This window comes from Coturnix japonica, chromosome 3, assembly GCF_001577835.2.
Source record: "Coturnix japonica isolate 7356 chromosome 3, Coturnix japonica 2.1, whole genome shotgun sequence".
Taxonomy (NCBI): domain Eukaryota; kingdom Metazoa; phylum Chordata; class Aves; order Galliformes; family Phasianidae; genus Coturnix; species Coturnix japonica.
The window spans coordinates 13016869-13034020 of record NC_029518.1 but is presented as its reverse complement, the minus strand read 5'-3'; the positions used below and the strand labels follow the sequence as shown (position 1 = coordinate 13034020).

Sequence of the window (17152 nt, the reverse complement as noted above, 5' to 3'; positions counted from 1 at the left end):
CATACACAACACCCTGCACTTGGCCTTGTTCAAACTCATTAGGTTTCCATGGGCTCACATCCATGTCCATCTGAATGGCATCCCTTCCTTCTATTGTGTCAACTGCACCACACAGTTTGGAGTCATCAGCAAACCTGCAGAGGATACACTCAATCCCACTGCCTATGTCATAAATAAAGATGATGAAAAGCACATGTTCCAAGACAGACCCCTGAAGGACACTACTCATCACCAGCCTCCAACTGGACAAAGATTAGTTGACCACAATCTTTTAGCTGCAGCCATCCAGCCAGTTCCTTAAGCACTGAACAGTCAACCCTTCAAGACCATATCTTTCCAATTTTTGTGATAAATTAAGTCATAATATTCACATATCAAGCTTCAGGCTAAACATTTTGCTATTTAGAAGCCTTAGATCGGCAGATGAAGTGGTATTATTTGTGTTTAATGGGCACACAGTAAAGTGCTGTTTAATTAACCAGCACCAAACCTAACAGGAGTGCTTCAAAATACACTCAAAGTTCAAGAATTCTCTCTATGATCATTTCCATTTTATTAACTAAAAAAAATAAAAGAACAACACTGAAAATTCCCCACAGAAAAAAAAACCTTAAACAAAACATTTAATTTTTAATCAGCTCTGTGTGAATGGAACACCTCCCAAAAAGGAAAGTTTATTTATGATGATATATTTACCTGATATAAACTGAAATTCCAAATACTAAAACCTCATTATTTTAAGGAGTTAGGCTCTTTGCTTGGACTACACAAGATGAAGTACAGAAATCCTCCTACCTCAGTCCATTTGGAAGATGTCTGGAGGCACACGACTCTTTCCTTATCACGGCCTCATGTTATCACTCACATGTGCATAAGCCTCTGCAGAAACAAGAAGAAACAAAACTGAAGGGACTGTAAAGAAACCTTGACAGAGTAATAGACTGTGTGACAACTAGAATAGCTGGAGACTATATATATATATATATATATATATATATTTTTTTTTTTAAATAATAAAAATAAAATATATATATATATATATATATTTTAAATCTCTCTTGCAATATAAATGAGGCATCTGACAACTAGCTGAGATTACACTGATGGTCTTCTTAAGGAGAGCTATGGCACAATTAGGGAAACTATGCAAATTATTTGCTAAGCATCACCATCACGACTTCCAAACCCATGGAAAAGTACTGTTCCAAAACGTCAAAGCATTGTTTTCATCTATAATGCCAGCTGAGCAGGCCAGTGAATTCATTCCTGCTTACCAATAAACTTTTATTTAGTTTTCCACTGTGAGATTAGATCATGCAGGAAAAGTTCAAAATAATACCGTAAAAAGAGATGAACTCACACAAGATTTTCATTGGTCATTGGAAAAAAAATAAAAAAATCTGTCAAACTACTGAAAATGAATTAGCTTTGGATACTTGAATACATAAACATTTCTGCAAAAATGCTTCAGGACGAAAAAATTTATTTACCGTGCCCTCCAGGGAAATGTACCTCATCAATCCCTTGTCACTAAATCACTTGCTAACAGTTATGGTGTGAGGTAAAGTGCTGTTTAGCCCTGATGAGTTTAAAGACCTTAATGCCTAATGAATTCTCCTATTCATACTGGAGGTTACATCTGTACTAGGCTCTTTTAACAACCTGGTGCTGAAAAGATCTGATGTAATTTTATTATTTACTAAACAGGTGTCAGTAATCTTATCCAATGATGTCAGGCAGCTTGATGGGAATTTGCTTTTAAGATGACTATCAGAGACGGTGTTCCATAACCATATAAAGGCTCTCCTCTAGGTAGCAAGAGCCTCACAGCACATTCACCTGGCTGACTGAGGGCTAGTTAGTGTCGTCATGAGCAAGAGCAATTACTGAGGGTTGTTCATAGTGACAGAGTTCTGAAAACCTCATTAACAAAGTTGAGATCTGCTGAGCTCTTGGGGTTTGCTTCACAGAGAACTCTTTGCTCACACAACTGAGCACCTCAGCAGACGCATAACCCTGGGTCCTTCCCTGTGCCAAAACACACCTGTGGCTATCCTCCCTTGTGCTCAGCAGAGCTGCACCATTTCAATAGAGCAAATGGGCACATCTCATTCACCCTGGTTACAGAGGGTGAGAACAATGTTTTTTTTTTCTTCCCTACATTAGGAGATAACAAAAGGGCTGTCAGTGCTTCACTGCTATAAGCTATCCTGTAGGCTCCTATACTGTTTCTGAGCTACTTCTTGAGTAACCCCATGGCCGCCCCTTCTGGGTAGAACAAATCAAAGCACAGGGCTGGAATCAAAATTGCTTTATGTTCAGTAACTTGTGCAGCACTGATGTGGAGTGGGTTTGCAAAAGATTTTGGCTTTGCATCGTTATTCCCTTGGCAAGAGAGAAATCTGTGGCAAAAGGCAGAAACGCCGTCTTCTGGATGACTTATACCTGGGCCAGTTGCAAGATGAGGCTCCTCAACTTGTAGAACTTATTTTCCACCTAACATAAACTTTATCTAGGCTATTAAATATTTCTACCAGATTTGCTCTTCAGGCAGAAAACGTCTGTGGAAGCTAATTGAGACTTTTCACAGAAAGCAAACAATCAAAAAAATTCTACAACAGAAGGAAGATTTTGGCTGAAAAACTTCCTTGTTTCAGCCTCACACTGAAAACTTTCCAGGTTAGACTAAAAATGTTTAGTCTTTAGTGACAATGTTAAATTTTCCATGGAAAAAAGAAACATTTCCCAGAGATGTTAATAAGCTACAAGCTGTATTCCTCATTGCTGGAAATGTGTTTGTTTGACTATATAGTTTCAGGCACTAATTTGGCATTCATATGCCTAAAGGTTTAACAGGAGATGGATAATTTTCATCAGAGCAGTAAAACAGCATCAAAACTCTGCACAGGTTTTCCTTGCAGATATATAGTCGTCCGAATTTGTTCATCTTGACACATAAATTAAAGGCAATGTAAAGTGGCATTTGAATTCACAGCAAACTTGCTAGTTATTCGATCTGCACATGGTCAGTCTACTTTGGCTCTACTAGATGTTGTTAGTTTGCTCTAACACACTTTCCAAAACGTGTTATATTAAATCACACACTTCTTCAGATCTGAAGAGTAGATCATAAGCCTGGAAGTTTGTCTACTTTTTCCAGCTCCATCAGTTGCATCTAATAAAACATGTTACCGAGTTCTTGTCTTGTTTACATCCCACAAAGGCAGTCTTAGTGTAGAAAATGAACATTGACTCAACAGAATTGAATGGGCTTTGTCAAACTAGGATCCTGACAGGTTGTTTTCTTTGCATCCAGCAATACATGACACCAGTAAATTTCAGTATTTTTGTTAGCTTAAATAGGAAAGTCTCTACTCCATAAGAAATAATTTTCCAGCTCCAAGACTATGTGTTTTTTTAGATTTTTTTTTTTTTTCCCCATTCAATTCTGTTACTAGTTAGTTAGTTCTTCCTTCCTTAATGGCTATTTAATAAGACCCAGCTGATGCTCAATGAAGTGACCAAGCAGCACCTGAAAGAGATGGGATGTAACATACATATAAAGCGCCTGAGTACAATCGCTGTTATTAAAAGGATAACCAAATGAATTCGTAATGATGGGACACTCATTTCAAAGTGTTTCCATAGCTGTTACACATCAGGAAAAATAGGGAAGTTACCTCATTTTCTCCAATCCTAAATAACCTTATAAACTCACCAAAGAAATTAATTAGCCAATATTTCTTGAAAATTCATAACAAAGTTTCCATTTTTCCGTCAGATAATTCCTTAGTGCATTCTGGTTTTTAACTTCCTTCATGTCTGGATCATTTTGATGTGTGAACAGACATTTTGTGTTTCCATGGGTTATTTCCACAGGTTCAAATATCTTATGTAATTGACATTTTCCTGCTTACAAAAGCTGTCAAACTTAAAAGTAGCAGTTGATTGATAAAACATGGGTTTTTTCTGTAACTTAACTTCATTGTTGGGGCTCTATTGCTCAAGCTCTGAATAACTCCTCTCTTCAAAGTGACATGCATTCAATTTTTTTTTCATTTTTTAAAATTTTTTTAAGTATCTATGCTTTAAAGCTTAAAAGCAGCAATTGCTTTTCCTTTTTTTTTCTTACAGGTAGATCTCTACAGTTTGCTTCCCTTTACAATTGCTACTTTTTAGATAAGGACTGCAACTTGACCTTAAGGACTTCCAAACTCAGTATAACACTCATTCAGAAACATTTAATCTTTCCAATCCTGACAATTATAAATAAGAAAACAAACAGAGCGCTTACATCTATGGCATCTACAGAGGACTACAGCTATATGGGTCATAAAGCAAATGACACAGACCATTTTTAATAACAGAACAAAAATCAACAGTTATGAAAAGAACACCTCTTGTAGCTATGATGACACATGCAGCGCAGTGTGATCCAGAGCCTTGCTGCCATTTTTTTTGTTGGCCTGCTGGGCTTTGGGTCTTGCTTTTGGATGAGGATGTGAGCAAGCTGGTACAACTGAAACAGACATAGTGATAGTGCAGAAGAATGTGTGGAGATGACTACTGCCTTTGTCTTTGTGCAACCCATCATCATTGTGGTGTTTCATGACAAGCAACCATCTGTGTTTTCCACCTGAACATCACTGATTCACATTGCAAACACTCAGAAGTGTCTTAACAGCACCTTGCTGTTACTGCCCTTTATGCTCAGGTAGCCAAGATAGGGGTCACACAACCCCTTCACTGCCCATGAACTTCTCAGTAGTACTGCATCCTGATTTCCTTCACACAAGGCAGAAAACTGGGAGGCAGAAGGCAGGTAACATCTGATTCAATAAAAATGCTGACTGCAACAGCTGCAAAGGCTCTGCTTTGCCCCCCCACAAGGCTCTCCCATGGTGATGGCCTCCAACAGCCTTTCCTCCTCGAGCCTGCTCCGCACAGAGAAAGCTTTAATTCTGCACCATTGTAGGCAGCACAGTCTCAGAATTGAATTCAATTGTCCTGAGCAGGGCTGGATTGAAGCAAGCACCAATTTTTATTTTATTATTATTATTATTTTGAATCAAGGCTCAGATACAGTAGTTTCAGATGCCTTTGGCAGAAAAATGTTATTGCTTTCTGAAGCAGTTGTTTTTTCAATGACATGACTTCCTGCAGGGGCGTTTTAATTATTGTTGGTGTATCACCTAACTTAGCTATGTATCACTTTGAAGTTTTTCTTTGCATCTGATAGTAAGAGGATAGCAAATAAACATGACTGTGTTTACTCGCTTCCCCTTGCCCTGCATAGGCTTGGTGCAGCTTCTTTGGATTACACAAGCACAGGGCAGATGGAAAAGGAGGTCCAAAGGCAAAATGCATGTACTGACACCTTTACACTAGCAAGTGCTTTCTCTTAAGCTGTCCATATTAACAGTCAAAGGGAAGTCACACGGACAAACTTCAAAATGCCAGGTCAAACCCTGAAGACAGAAAATTGCTCAAGACTGAGAGGGTTCACAAATGTGTTAAAGGACCATTCCCAGGTGAGGAAAAAAATAAAATCACAGATTTTGAATCAAATATATTGCAGCAAGAGCCACTGCACTGTGGCACAGAAGCAAGATTTACAAGTATGTATTTGTATATAACTGCATGAAGTGATAGCCCAGCTACCCATAGAACAGACGCAAGGAAATCTTCCTTGTTGTACTGCCAAGGTACGATGGAAGGGCTTGATGCTAGCCAGATGGCAGCAGAGTATGCACAACCTACAGTGAGCTGCTGAAATACATCCCAGCTCAAGTCTCTTATTACTTCAGTGCCTCTAACATATTTATGTACCAAGGGCTGGGTGATGACACCTCAGTGCACTCAACTTGGAGTCTTCACTTTGAATGATTTACCTCTTCCCATTCCAGGTAACACTTAAGTATTTTGAAGTTCATTTACTTGTTCCTAAGTTAAACACCAAAAAGTTGTTTTCTATTTAATAACAGCAACAAAGCAATTCAGAAAAAAGCTGGTTCCTGAAAGGCAGCTTGCCAGCAGGCAGATAAAAAACCTTTTAAAGCACTGAATGCAGAGTACATGCATGCACTATGAAACTGTGAGCTGGGCCACTCATTCTGGGGAAACCCTCTCTTGTCTTGTAAGAATCTGAAAAATGTTTATAGTCAGATGGGAGAGATTTTCTGTGATCACTGAACTTTCTCCCTTCCTACCAAAGGCAGCAAGAGAAGGTACCATGAGAACAGCTTTTAGCAGAAGAAGTTATTATTAATGGTTTCTTCATTAACAGAGCAATTTCAGTCCCTTTCTGCCTCTCCCATTGAGTATGGAAGTTCTCATCTTTCAAAAGCAATCTGTGCAAGCCATATGAGGATTTCACCATTTGTGGCTTGGGAAAGTAGAGATGAAAGACTTCTAAGACCTTTTGCTTGGATTTGTTTTCTGCTCTGTGATGATTATGACATTACTCACCACATGTGCCATCCTCTCATCCCAGGAGACAGTTCTGGGGAGACCTAGTGGACAATATAACTCATTTCTTACTTGTGGGCTTGCAGTTTCCGTCTGGTTTTAGCCACCACGGCTGAGGTCCCAACTAGAGGGTTGAGAAGCTGAATAACTACAGTGCTATTTACATTGGGAACGTCTCAAAGGAAGGTCACAATCCTGCTTCAGGGCTACACGGAGCCATAAAGCCTCATGTTTCTATAACAAACTGTTTTTAAAGGCTTTATGTTTTTGCATTGAATGTCGTGCCATACCAAGGAAATGCCTTAAAGATGCATCCACACAGCCTCTTGTGAGAGCTCTGCAACTGCGCTCACTACTCATGGGAAGCAAAAGTCCAAATAAACAGAAAGAAATCCTCCAGCTGGCTCTCCATTCCCACTTCCAACCCTGTACACCTGGTGTTTAACTTTTACAAAGAGTATATAACGTGAAAAATGTGGAGTATAGAAGCAAAGCTGAGCAGAATATGAACCTGGAGACTCTCTGTGCTTTCAGGTCTTTCCTCCCTCTTTGGTGAGGCTTGTTTTCAAATCCAAAGCCTTTCTGCCAGCCCCTAATGAATAAACCTCATTTAATAAAAGGACAAGAGTCAACATTCGGCTCATATGCCACAGTCACACAGCCTGCCCACACTTGTGGCCACAGCATCAAATAACGTTCTGAAACTCTATTGCTTCAGACCCACAACAATCTTTGAACCTACACAGATGTCCAAAGATGAAAGAGGAAGCGAAGCTGCTGAGTTCCTTTCCTGCCATGACAGAAGAGTACATGCCAGTCAACTACTTCCTATAGTCAGCCCCACCCTCTGAAATTCTGAGAAAAAAGGGGAAAAAAAGCTCAGCTAATGAGAATTGCAGCACTGTTCACAGTAGTTAAGGTTGTATTCATTATAAATCCCCTTTTCAAGGTTTCTGTCATTCAGCCATAAAAATCATTCTAGGTTGAAATCTAGCATCCAAGCTTTCTGCCCAAGGACAATATTTTTGACAGAATTTGGAAACAATTGGTTTGGCAAAGTGCATCTCAAGTTTTAAGTAGCGCAAAAAAGAATGGTGGCTAGTGGTGTCAAATGCTATTACTTTATGCTCTTATAACTTAAAAACAACTAATTTAGTTTCTGTGGTTGTTATTACTCCATAATTTCCGCTGAAATATTTGGCCCATTGCTAATAACAAACTCCTATAAATTGCTAGCACCGCTCTAAATAGAAATATAATAGCATTCCTGGGCCAAATCTTCAGCTGCTATAAAATAGCTTAGTGTCATTGCTGCCCACATTCAGCAGCTGAGGTGTTGGCTCCAGGTGTTCAGCAAAACTCATTTTGGTGTGAGCATGTTTCTGGCTGGCTCCATTAGTCCTCTGCTGGGCAGTTCCCAGGAATTTAGAAAGCAGATGGTTAGGTAATGCCTTGAGGATCTGACAGAAGCGGTCCTGCTCTCATCAAAGCCTGTTGCTAAACATCACTTGACTTCATGCGCTGAAGTCAACACCTCCACCTACAACATGCAAAGTTTTCCTGGGAAGCACTGTCGCACCAGGAAGTTAGGCTGGCTGCATCCAAACCCAAAAGTCAGGCTCCCTCAATGCAATGAATCACACACACACACTTAGCTTCTCTTGTTTTATCCTTGGAGCAGCTGCTACCTGAGAAGCAGCTGTTTAATTCAACCTGGTTGTATTTCATGCAAGGCCACATATTTCAGGTACACTGCATCCCAAGGCACAGTAATTGAACTATGTTAATGGTAACAAGTTGGTTCTTTTGTGCCACAGAGAAGTCCAGTGCTTGCTTCTGTTTGAACTCATGCAGCAGGATTTTTTGAATGGAATCTTGAACAATATGGGTGAGGATTTGGGTGTTTGCAGAAAAGCTGATCACAACAGCTCCTTTCTCCCCTTCTTACATACACAGAATGTGTAAGAAGATATAAGATATTTTTCTTATGAAAAACTGGAGTTTGGTATTTTTCTTATGAAAAACTGGAGTTTGGATAAATGAGTACTTGGGAAATTTCTAGCTAAGTTCTGAATAACTTCATAGTTTTTCTCCCATGTGAGCAGATCTTCAGAGTAAAACCCAAACTCATTGTACGTATCAATATAACATTTCAAATCAGTACTTCTGCCTACTAAAAGCCTTCTGCAGATCTAACCAGAAGTCACTGTGAAACAACAATGCAGCCAGAGATGGGTGGATTCTCTCTCCATGTAAGTGAGAGCTATTATGTGATCCCACATCTATTAATTGTTCAGCAGCCATAACAGCATCCTAGGTCTAAAACGTTGTGAGTTTGTGAATCAGCTTTCCCTCAAGGATTGCTAATCCAAATAGATAGAAAAAAGAGAGACAAACAAGGAGGCTCCAAACAATGACTTCTTTCCAGAAGTAACAGCAACTGGCCCCAAAAATACTGGGGTGTGGGGCAGCTCAAACTATTACTTTCAGAATAATATTTGTTGATTCCTTACTTCCCTCTGCAGTACCATCACATTTAATCATGAAAGCCAGGGTAAGATTTTACTTGGCATCTATATCTATTGTAGTGTAGAGAATAGAAATTTGGGGCCTCTAACAGCTGCAGAGAAGGGCCTTGAATATTACATCATTTATCAGCAGCGCTTCCAGAAAAAAAAGGAATCATTCCATGAAAAGATAATTTACTTGTCTTAATAATGTAAGCAGAAACTAAAGCGGAGAAATCCCTTCTGGCAATATTTTTGACAGTTACCTTCATTTTCATCATTGCTGACCACACATATCTACTTTGAAAATGAATACGGTTTCCACTTCAAAAGGGAAAAGGTACACAGGAAAGGAGTGTGAGAAGGACCTTATAAGGTAGAAATTCATTGACTACAATATTTTTGGGGAAGTTAACCTGCTCTGAAGTTCAGATTTTCTATCTTTGAGATTATTAGGGAAATGTTTACATCACATTCACCAGAAGAACATGCCAGGGTTTTGGCTCAACCCCATCAAAACTTTTAACTAAATGTGCATTTAGGCAAAAATAAATAAATAAATTTAAAAAATCTCTGTTTGAAGATGTACAGGATATATATTCATGACTTCTTCCTAGTCAGAATAATAGGAATAATTCAGGAAAAGAACCACCGAGAAGGCAACTCCCAGCTTCCAAGTTGCATTTACTCTGCCATTAATGTCAGGTTCTAGGTTCTTCTGTTACAATTAGAAGTCCTCTGTGCTTGGCCCTTTATAAAATCAGAAAGCTAGTGTCATAGCCTCAAACACTCTACTGTGGGTACAGATGAATAACACCAGGTCTAGGAGGTCCTGTCTTATACTGGGATAAACAAAAGCCAGGGAGGCCAACAGCTCAGGCCTGAGCAAATTGCCTTTTAGGGAACTCAGCCTTTGATAATAGATGAAAAACAGCACAGGAAGCCAATGACAGAAGAAGGAATAGAGACCAGACTTCATTTTCCTAACTATGGCAAACTGTCCCACAGGTGGGACATACACATGATGTCAAACCACGCCATGATCTTCAGTGAGATATTTCCAATGAATTTATGTTCTCCCTAGAGTTGCATTAACCCAGCCCTATTACAGCCCAGCCAACCCAATAGAAGATGTCTCCAGGTTCACTGTAGGGACCTTGGACTCTTTGTATGCAAACTAACTGTGTGTGGAAGTCATCTAACTGCTGGGTGGACAGCCTTGGTACCACCACCAGTAGTGTCAAGTAGCAGTAAGATCCTATGAGTGCACACTGCGGCTAAGGGCTGCCTGATTAAACTTCTGTGCAGAAATCAGCGCTGAGCCAAACTTGATTCTCTTGTCTAACAAAGACTTAATTACTGCAGAGAAAATACCCTAAAGGGGTTGGGATGAAACAGATTCTCGGTCAAGTATAACTACACTCAGTATGAGTTACTCCTTAATTCTTGCAGAAATGACAACAAAGCAGATCCCAGTTGACACTAGCACTAATTACCGTTACTTAGGCTCCTTCTTCAATTTGAGCCTGTAGCAGTTGCAGAAGAGGATGATCTTAGTAACGGATCTTACAGCAGGTTTCAAAGAAACCAGCCAGTCTCAACAATTTCCATGAAAATCATGGTACCTACATGGTTCCAAATTAATAAATACATGGCCATTTCCAACATCATTTAGAATTCAAGGGTTACATGCACAACTTCTACCATGTAAACTAACTCCTACATGAGTGCAATTCAAGAGGGCAGAAAAATATCTATTTATCAGGATACTTTGATTATTTCAGATGCTGAGCTTGGCTTCCTCTGGCACTGCCAAGTTCTGAAACAATTTTCTGACAGCTGCTTGGAGGAGCTGGAAGGGGAGCATGATTCTGGCCCCAGCCCAGCAAGACCGTACTATCTCTAACACACACAAACACAAATAGAAAGTGAGCTGCCCAGAGGAGAGTGAAGGCAGAGAGCAGTGTGACAAGGACATGGGGAACCTCACCCTGCATACAGCTATCAGGCAAGCAGGAAACTATACTTTCCTTATTTTCATTCCTCCCTCAAAGTGAGTTACAGAATATTGGAAGACCAATGGAACAACTACATTCCCTAGATTCACCTCCAGCACCAGATATTAAGCCCAGAAAGCACCAGATGCACTGCAGCCCAATGAGCTGCTGGCAGACGGTGGCTACTTCCAGAAGTGCAAAGCTGAGACCAGCTCCCTGCACAGCCACAGAGCTGCAGCAATACAAACACCTGCCCCAGTCCAACTGGCTCTCCCCACTTGAGCAGCCTCACCAGCAGCCCAGTAAGCCCCCGCACAGTCAGAAGCCCCAGCACCACTTTGTTCCTCCTGCAGAGAGGCCAGAGTGAAACCCCACAGCCTCCTCCCACAAGCTTCAGCTCAGGAAGGGGCATCCAGCCCCAAGTATTTAAACGTGTGTGTAATACCCCACACAGAGGCCCTTTATATGAAATCACTGAACCACTGGATGTTTTAAATCTCAAAATACAGGAGAGTTTTGATTGCGGTTTGAAAAGAAAACTGAAAGGAAACCTTTGGAAGGAGAGCAGATCTCACCTAGCGAGATCCCTGTGAGTGTTGGGGATTAACACACACTCGCAATTCCTCCTGAATACAAACAGCTTTGTTACACTGCCTGCGACAGGCCTAAGAAGCTTTGATGTTTCAGTGCACGGCTTCAAACTCCAGTAACTTCTCAAGCTCCTGAAAATATAAAAGGCCAGTGTGAAACAACCCATCTGACCTGGCTTCAAGAATTGTGTGACGCTGTGCCAGAAGGAGCAATGTGAGGAAATAGCTAGTTTTCCATTGGTCCTACTCTTTGGTGCTCAGCATTCTCTCTAGATAGCAATGCGGCTTTACTCTACCTGAAGAACCTCTCTCAGATTGCTCCTGTCCCCCTCTACCCCCTCCCAGTCCTTGATTTGTAGCAAATCACAGCTCTCAGCCCCCTTCCTTTCCCAAGAGGCCAGGATCCAGCTAGAACCACTGTGGTGGTCCAAGCTGGACCACTGGGAAAGAAAGCAAGACAAGAGTAAACTGGCAGAGTAATCCCTTGGCAGTCTGTGCTTCTCACTAATTCACAGCACCACTCAGCTTCCAACATGATTGCTGCCCTGGAGCCTGCCAGTGCACCTTGCAAGGGCACATCCATGCCCAGCCAGGGAATGCTGCAGCAGTAAAGAAGATTCTGATGGACCTCGGTTAACAAAGTGAAGGCTTGTTTGTATGCACTGCTGTGCAAAGCCTCTTCTGACAGCTTTGCTATCTACAACACAAAATACCACAAACAAAAAAGGACTAACTGTTCCCGGAAGAGCTGAGATTTCACTCTAGGTATTTACACTGTTCTTAGCCATAGATGAAGAATTATGATAAGAATTCAAGTGATTGTGTTAAAAAAAACCAGGAGGTTTACAAACTTAAGAGGTTCCTCAGGAAGGAGTTTTGGGGGGGAAATAAAAGGCAGCTTTGATGTTTTACAAGAAGGGACAGGGACTTTGGATCCAGGTTGTTGCTCCCCTGGTTGCTGGCATGACTGGATGGCTGCGGCTCTCACTTCTGTGAGAAAGAAATGAGAAAATAAAGAATGGTGGTATAAGAAATACTTTCATCAGCACAAAAGCCTCAAAGAATTAAGAAAAGGACATTTTACAGGATGAATTTCAGGCTGATATTTGGTACAGGTTCTGGGAAAATACCATCACAGACAACCCACAAGAATCACAGTGGTGTTTTTTTTCTACCATTGGACTTGGGGGAATGGCCATGTTTTTAGGTTGCCTATGTGGGAAAAATGTGAGGACACCAAGTGCCCTCAGTCCCACACTTTCAGGGATGCCTCACCATACGCACCCTGCCCTGGAGGGCATCAGCTTCCTTGCTGTGATGTTCTCAGGGATCCCTGAAAGACCTGAGATCTGACAGCTACTGTAGATGGATTTAGGAGACCCTGAGGGTCTGCTCCTTCTAAAACAAAACGCATCCAAAATCTAAGGGTTCGGTCTGCTAGCAGAAAATTTCATACCAGAGTACATTTTGAAAGTCCTCCTCTTTTTACCTTGGATAGTAATGCAAAGCTACATAAACAACTAAATGAAAACTGGGCAGCATTTCAAGTAGGTCGGAGATGCCAAACTCCATCAGCTGCAGCCAGGCCAGGGAGGAGCCCTGGAGCTTTCCCACACCTCCTGGCTGATGTCCATGAGGACTGCGGGGAGCCATCTGCTCCACAGAAAGGTGTGGGGCACATAATGCTCTCCTCTGCTCTGGGGAGGGAGCGGAGAAGTAATTTTGCTCCCAAGGGCTTGTCTGATCTTTAGGAGCTGCTAATTTTAATATCACATTCCTCCCTTCATACCTTCCTTCTCTTTCCAGGCCTTCCCCGTTCTTTTCACAGCGGAGATAGATAGCATCAGCTCCACTGATCCTTTGTGGCAAGTACAGAGATAGCATGTGCTCCCTGTCCTTTCTGCCTTTTGTGATGAGACAGCTGGGTGATGTCTGGAACAATGGTATCTAGCTTTTGGTTTGAGCATCTGTGAGCAGCTCTTATAAGAATTACAATGCCTCTCAAGAAATTAGAAAGAGTTTGATCTAGCATAGCTGCCCATCAGCGCTGACAAACTGCTTCAGTTGCATTCTGATTTTAAGACACTCAGCACTGCACAGGTACAAAACACCCAGCTCGAAATCAAACAGCTGTTTGGACTTGAAGGAGGGCTGAGACTTCAAGCCTAACCTTCCTGATCCAAGTGCTCTGCAGTGAACAGTAAAGAGCAAAGTCTCTTGCTTTTACTGCTTGTGCAGAGAAAGCTCTACTTTTCAGGATTTTGTTCAAGCCCGAGTGGAACAGATTTCTCTTTTTTTTTTCCTTCTCTCCTTTTCACTGGCAATGGCATTCTTTTGGAAGACATCTAATTGCATAATTCAATGACCTTCCCTACCAAGAGCCCCATTTGCAAGTGTCAGCCCCAACTTGGAGTTCAACCCTCAGTCAGAAGAGCAGTAAAGCTGGCAGGCTTAAGTACTACAGGAATGCTAACATTACAGATCTGAGAGAGTTAATTTGGTCAGAATGCACTCTAGTAATGTTTATGTTTTAGATAAAGTGCCTACAATGTTGCAGCTTGCCCTTCTGACCCCATTTCCTCGTTAGTGTGCAGCTCAGAGAAAGTGATACTTAATTCCAAATCTTTGCTTTTATTAGCTCCCAGAGAGGGATAGGATTTCATCCCAGCCTTACCATTCATATCACAGGGATATCTTTGGGAAAATGATTAAATACGTTCCACCAGACACAAACGGAGTCCCCTGATCGGTTTTGCACCATATGCAGTGACTTTGTGCTTGTGCGTGTTGTCAAACAGCATGAGCCTAATCACTGCTAAAGGGATGGAAATTTTACATACAAGTGCGAAAACATGTGGGGGCTCTTCTACTATGAACAGCTATCATCTGTGCATTTAAGAGATCGTGCCCAAGTGCTGTATGCAGTCCTAGCATCACATATGTAGCTGGTATCTGTGAATTAACCAGCATATACTATTAAAGAGAGGAAAAAAGTACCTGGTGTTGCATTAAAATTGGCACATGGCAAAATTGGAGACAGATGCACAGAAGTGCCAGAATGGGATTCTCTGCTGGCAAAGAATTTGCATTTCCCAGATTCATTGGGAACCAGTGCTTCCTGTAGATGCACAGGGGAACGAAAAGCTTTGCACAGGACAAGCATGCATCCTGAGGCTCACTTTGCTGTGGCTGAACCAAATGCTGATGCACCAACTAATTCAACATCTTGAGAAATTCTTTTCTAGTTCTACCTTCTGCACTAAGGAAGGGCATTCTTTGGTTTCTTTATTATGACTGACCTTGGCCAAGGTCACAACAAACTTCATGTCCAAACTTATAAACCTTTGAATTCAGTCATTTTCTAACATAATTCCAGTGTTTCAAAGGGCAGGCAGGCAACCAGTTCTCCACGACTTTCCATCTCAACTGGGTGCCAAACTATGAATGCTTTTGATCTATGAAACAAGTATCTTAAGAAAACCCCTGGATTTCCAAGCTTGCTCAGTAGGCAGCAGGACTCCCCAGTTTGGAGCTACAGCTCCAACCCAGGTCCCTATCAAAATGCATCCAAAAGCTCAAAGTTTAATCCCAAATCTAAATGTCTTTCATAGCTTGAACATGTCAGATGGATTCCTGTATTAACAGACACATGGAATCCAGGGCAAAAAAGCAAAAACTTTCCAGTCCAGTAGCTAGGACATCACTATCTTCAGATCATGGCTGTTTCACGTGGAAGTTAAAAAGCATGTAAATACATATCCACCCTCTCAACCTCTTTTGGGAGTACTTTTCCAGTGAGTTATTGACAATAGCAAAAACAAACAAACAAAAAGCCAAAAATGCCACACATAGAAAGCCATTTTCTGCCATGTTCTGTAACCAGCTTCCAATTCCTGTTTGGAGCATTGACTTAAAGCAATAGTCTTGAGAGGTTAACAAAAGCAAAACTCTCAAAGTGAAATTTTTAAACGTGAACTGAATTTCACGCATAAAGTTAATATCAGCTTTTCTTTTGTTCCTGTCCCACCAAGGACTGAAAGATTAAAAACATTTGAGATTTCCCCTCATATTTGCTGGAGGCCATTATACATCAAGTAGCTTTCCAATTTAATCTTTTGATTTCAACAGCCTTTGTATCTAAATTAAATGATACACCCTCCAGGGGACAAGAAGAAAGAATGGCCCCTCTGTTCTCCAACCATTTCAACTTTTCCTTCTCTTTGCTAAAACAGGAATAGGATGCTGCATGCATTACAGAATGATAGTGACCAGGGAAAGGTTTGACTTCATGCAGACCTGGAAACATTTTCCCAGCAGTTGTTGGCTCTGGCACAGGGGTGCTGAAGCACTGTGGGGCTGTGATAGCACCAGTTGACACAGGAGCTCTGTCTTATGGCACAACATGGCCTGCTGTTTTCTGGAACACCTGGAAAGAGTCACACTCAAGCAGTCAAATAAACCATTGGACTATTTGACCTTGAGCAACTCTTTCTAAAGCACATCTTTGTTAGAGAAAGTGGCCTCAAATAGCAATGCAAAACCATGCCCTTTGGGATTGTCTTCTTCAGCTCTGGCCCTTGGGAGGAGAGGAGGTGGCAATGTGGATTCAGAAAGGAATTGCATGCTCAGGAGGGGTGCAGGGAGTACATGCTTATCTCCCCAACAGCCACTCCTCCCATCCACAAATGGGGTTAAGCTCCTCCAGCAAACTCTTGTTCATCTCCCTGCTTGGCATGCAGCCAGAAGCTTTTGCCTTCCAGTCATGTGAACTTTTCAATTTGTGATTCCTACAAGCTGAGCTTACATGAAACTGTTTCCTGAAATGAACTGTTTTCATTCCCCCTCCATCCCTCTCTCTACCTCACCATTTCTGCTAGAGCAAAACCAAGCCTGTTTATCAATCAACCAATAAACAAATACCTTGGAAGCCCAAGGAATCCTTTAAAAACCTACAGTGACATAGTCTCCTATCAGATTTGCTTAGTTTAACTACACTTCCCTCAAACATTACATCCCTTAATGTGTATTTAAACAAGTCTTGGCCTCTTGGGTACATTTTCTAATGACCTTTGTTTTAACCCTGTGTAAATGAAATGCTCTGAGTCATGAGTTTTGCTGAAGCGGGTACTGGATCACCAATTCCAATTAAAAAAACAACACCACATCAGATCTGAACAGAATCTGAAAAGGAATGTTTGCTGTTTTTACCATAGCTGAACATAAGGAGCTAAGGAACATTATGCCCTGGGATATAGCTTGCAGCATGCATCATTGACAAGAGCAGAAAAAACTACAGCACGCAATTGTTTCATTCACTCAGAACCAAGACACACTGTTAAGTAGCAGGACTTTTTAAAGGAAGATGAATGGGTACAGGATAGGAGATCTGCTGCCAGTTCAAGGCAGATATAGCACACTAGGTGGACTGAAGTGACTCACACATAGGGGAGTCAAAATCAGCAGGAGCAAGGAATCCCTGCCTACAGCAAAAGCAGCATGCTTGTTCAGAAGCAAGAAGGGATGGAAAAAAAAAAATGCCATGAGAAAGTGAGGTCCAGACAGTAAAGTAACAGATTTTATTATTTCACAG

At 41.3% G+C, this 17152-nt stretch overlaps 1 long non-coding RNA gene across 3 annotated transcripts in view; it reads right to left on the bottom strand.

Moving 5' to 3' along the window:
- The window catches only part of LOC107310980, a 110040-nt gene that overhangs the window by 76435 nt on the left and 16453 nt on the right, over positions 1–17152 (bottom strand). For all 3 annotated transcript variants that reach the window (XR_001553815.2, XR_004306637.1, XR_004306638.1), the window contains exon 2: positions 796–879. This is a non-coding gene — a long non-coding RNA (uncharacterized LOC107310980). The remainder of the gene's footprint in view (positions 1–795; positions 880–17152) is intronic.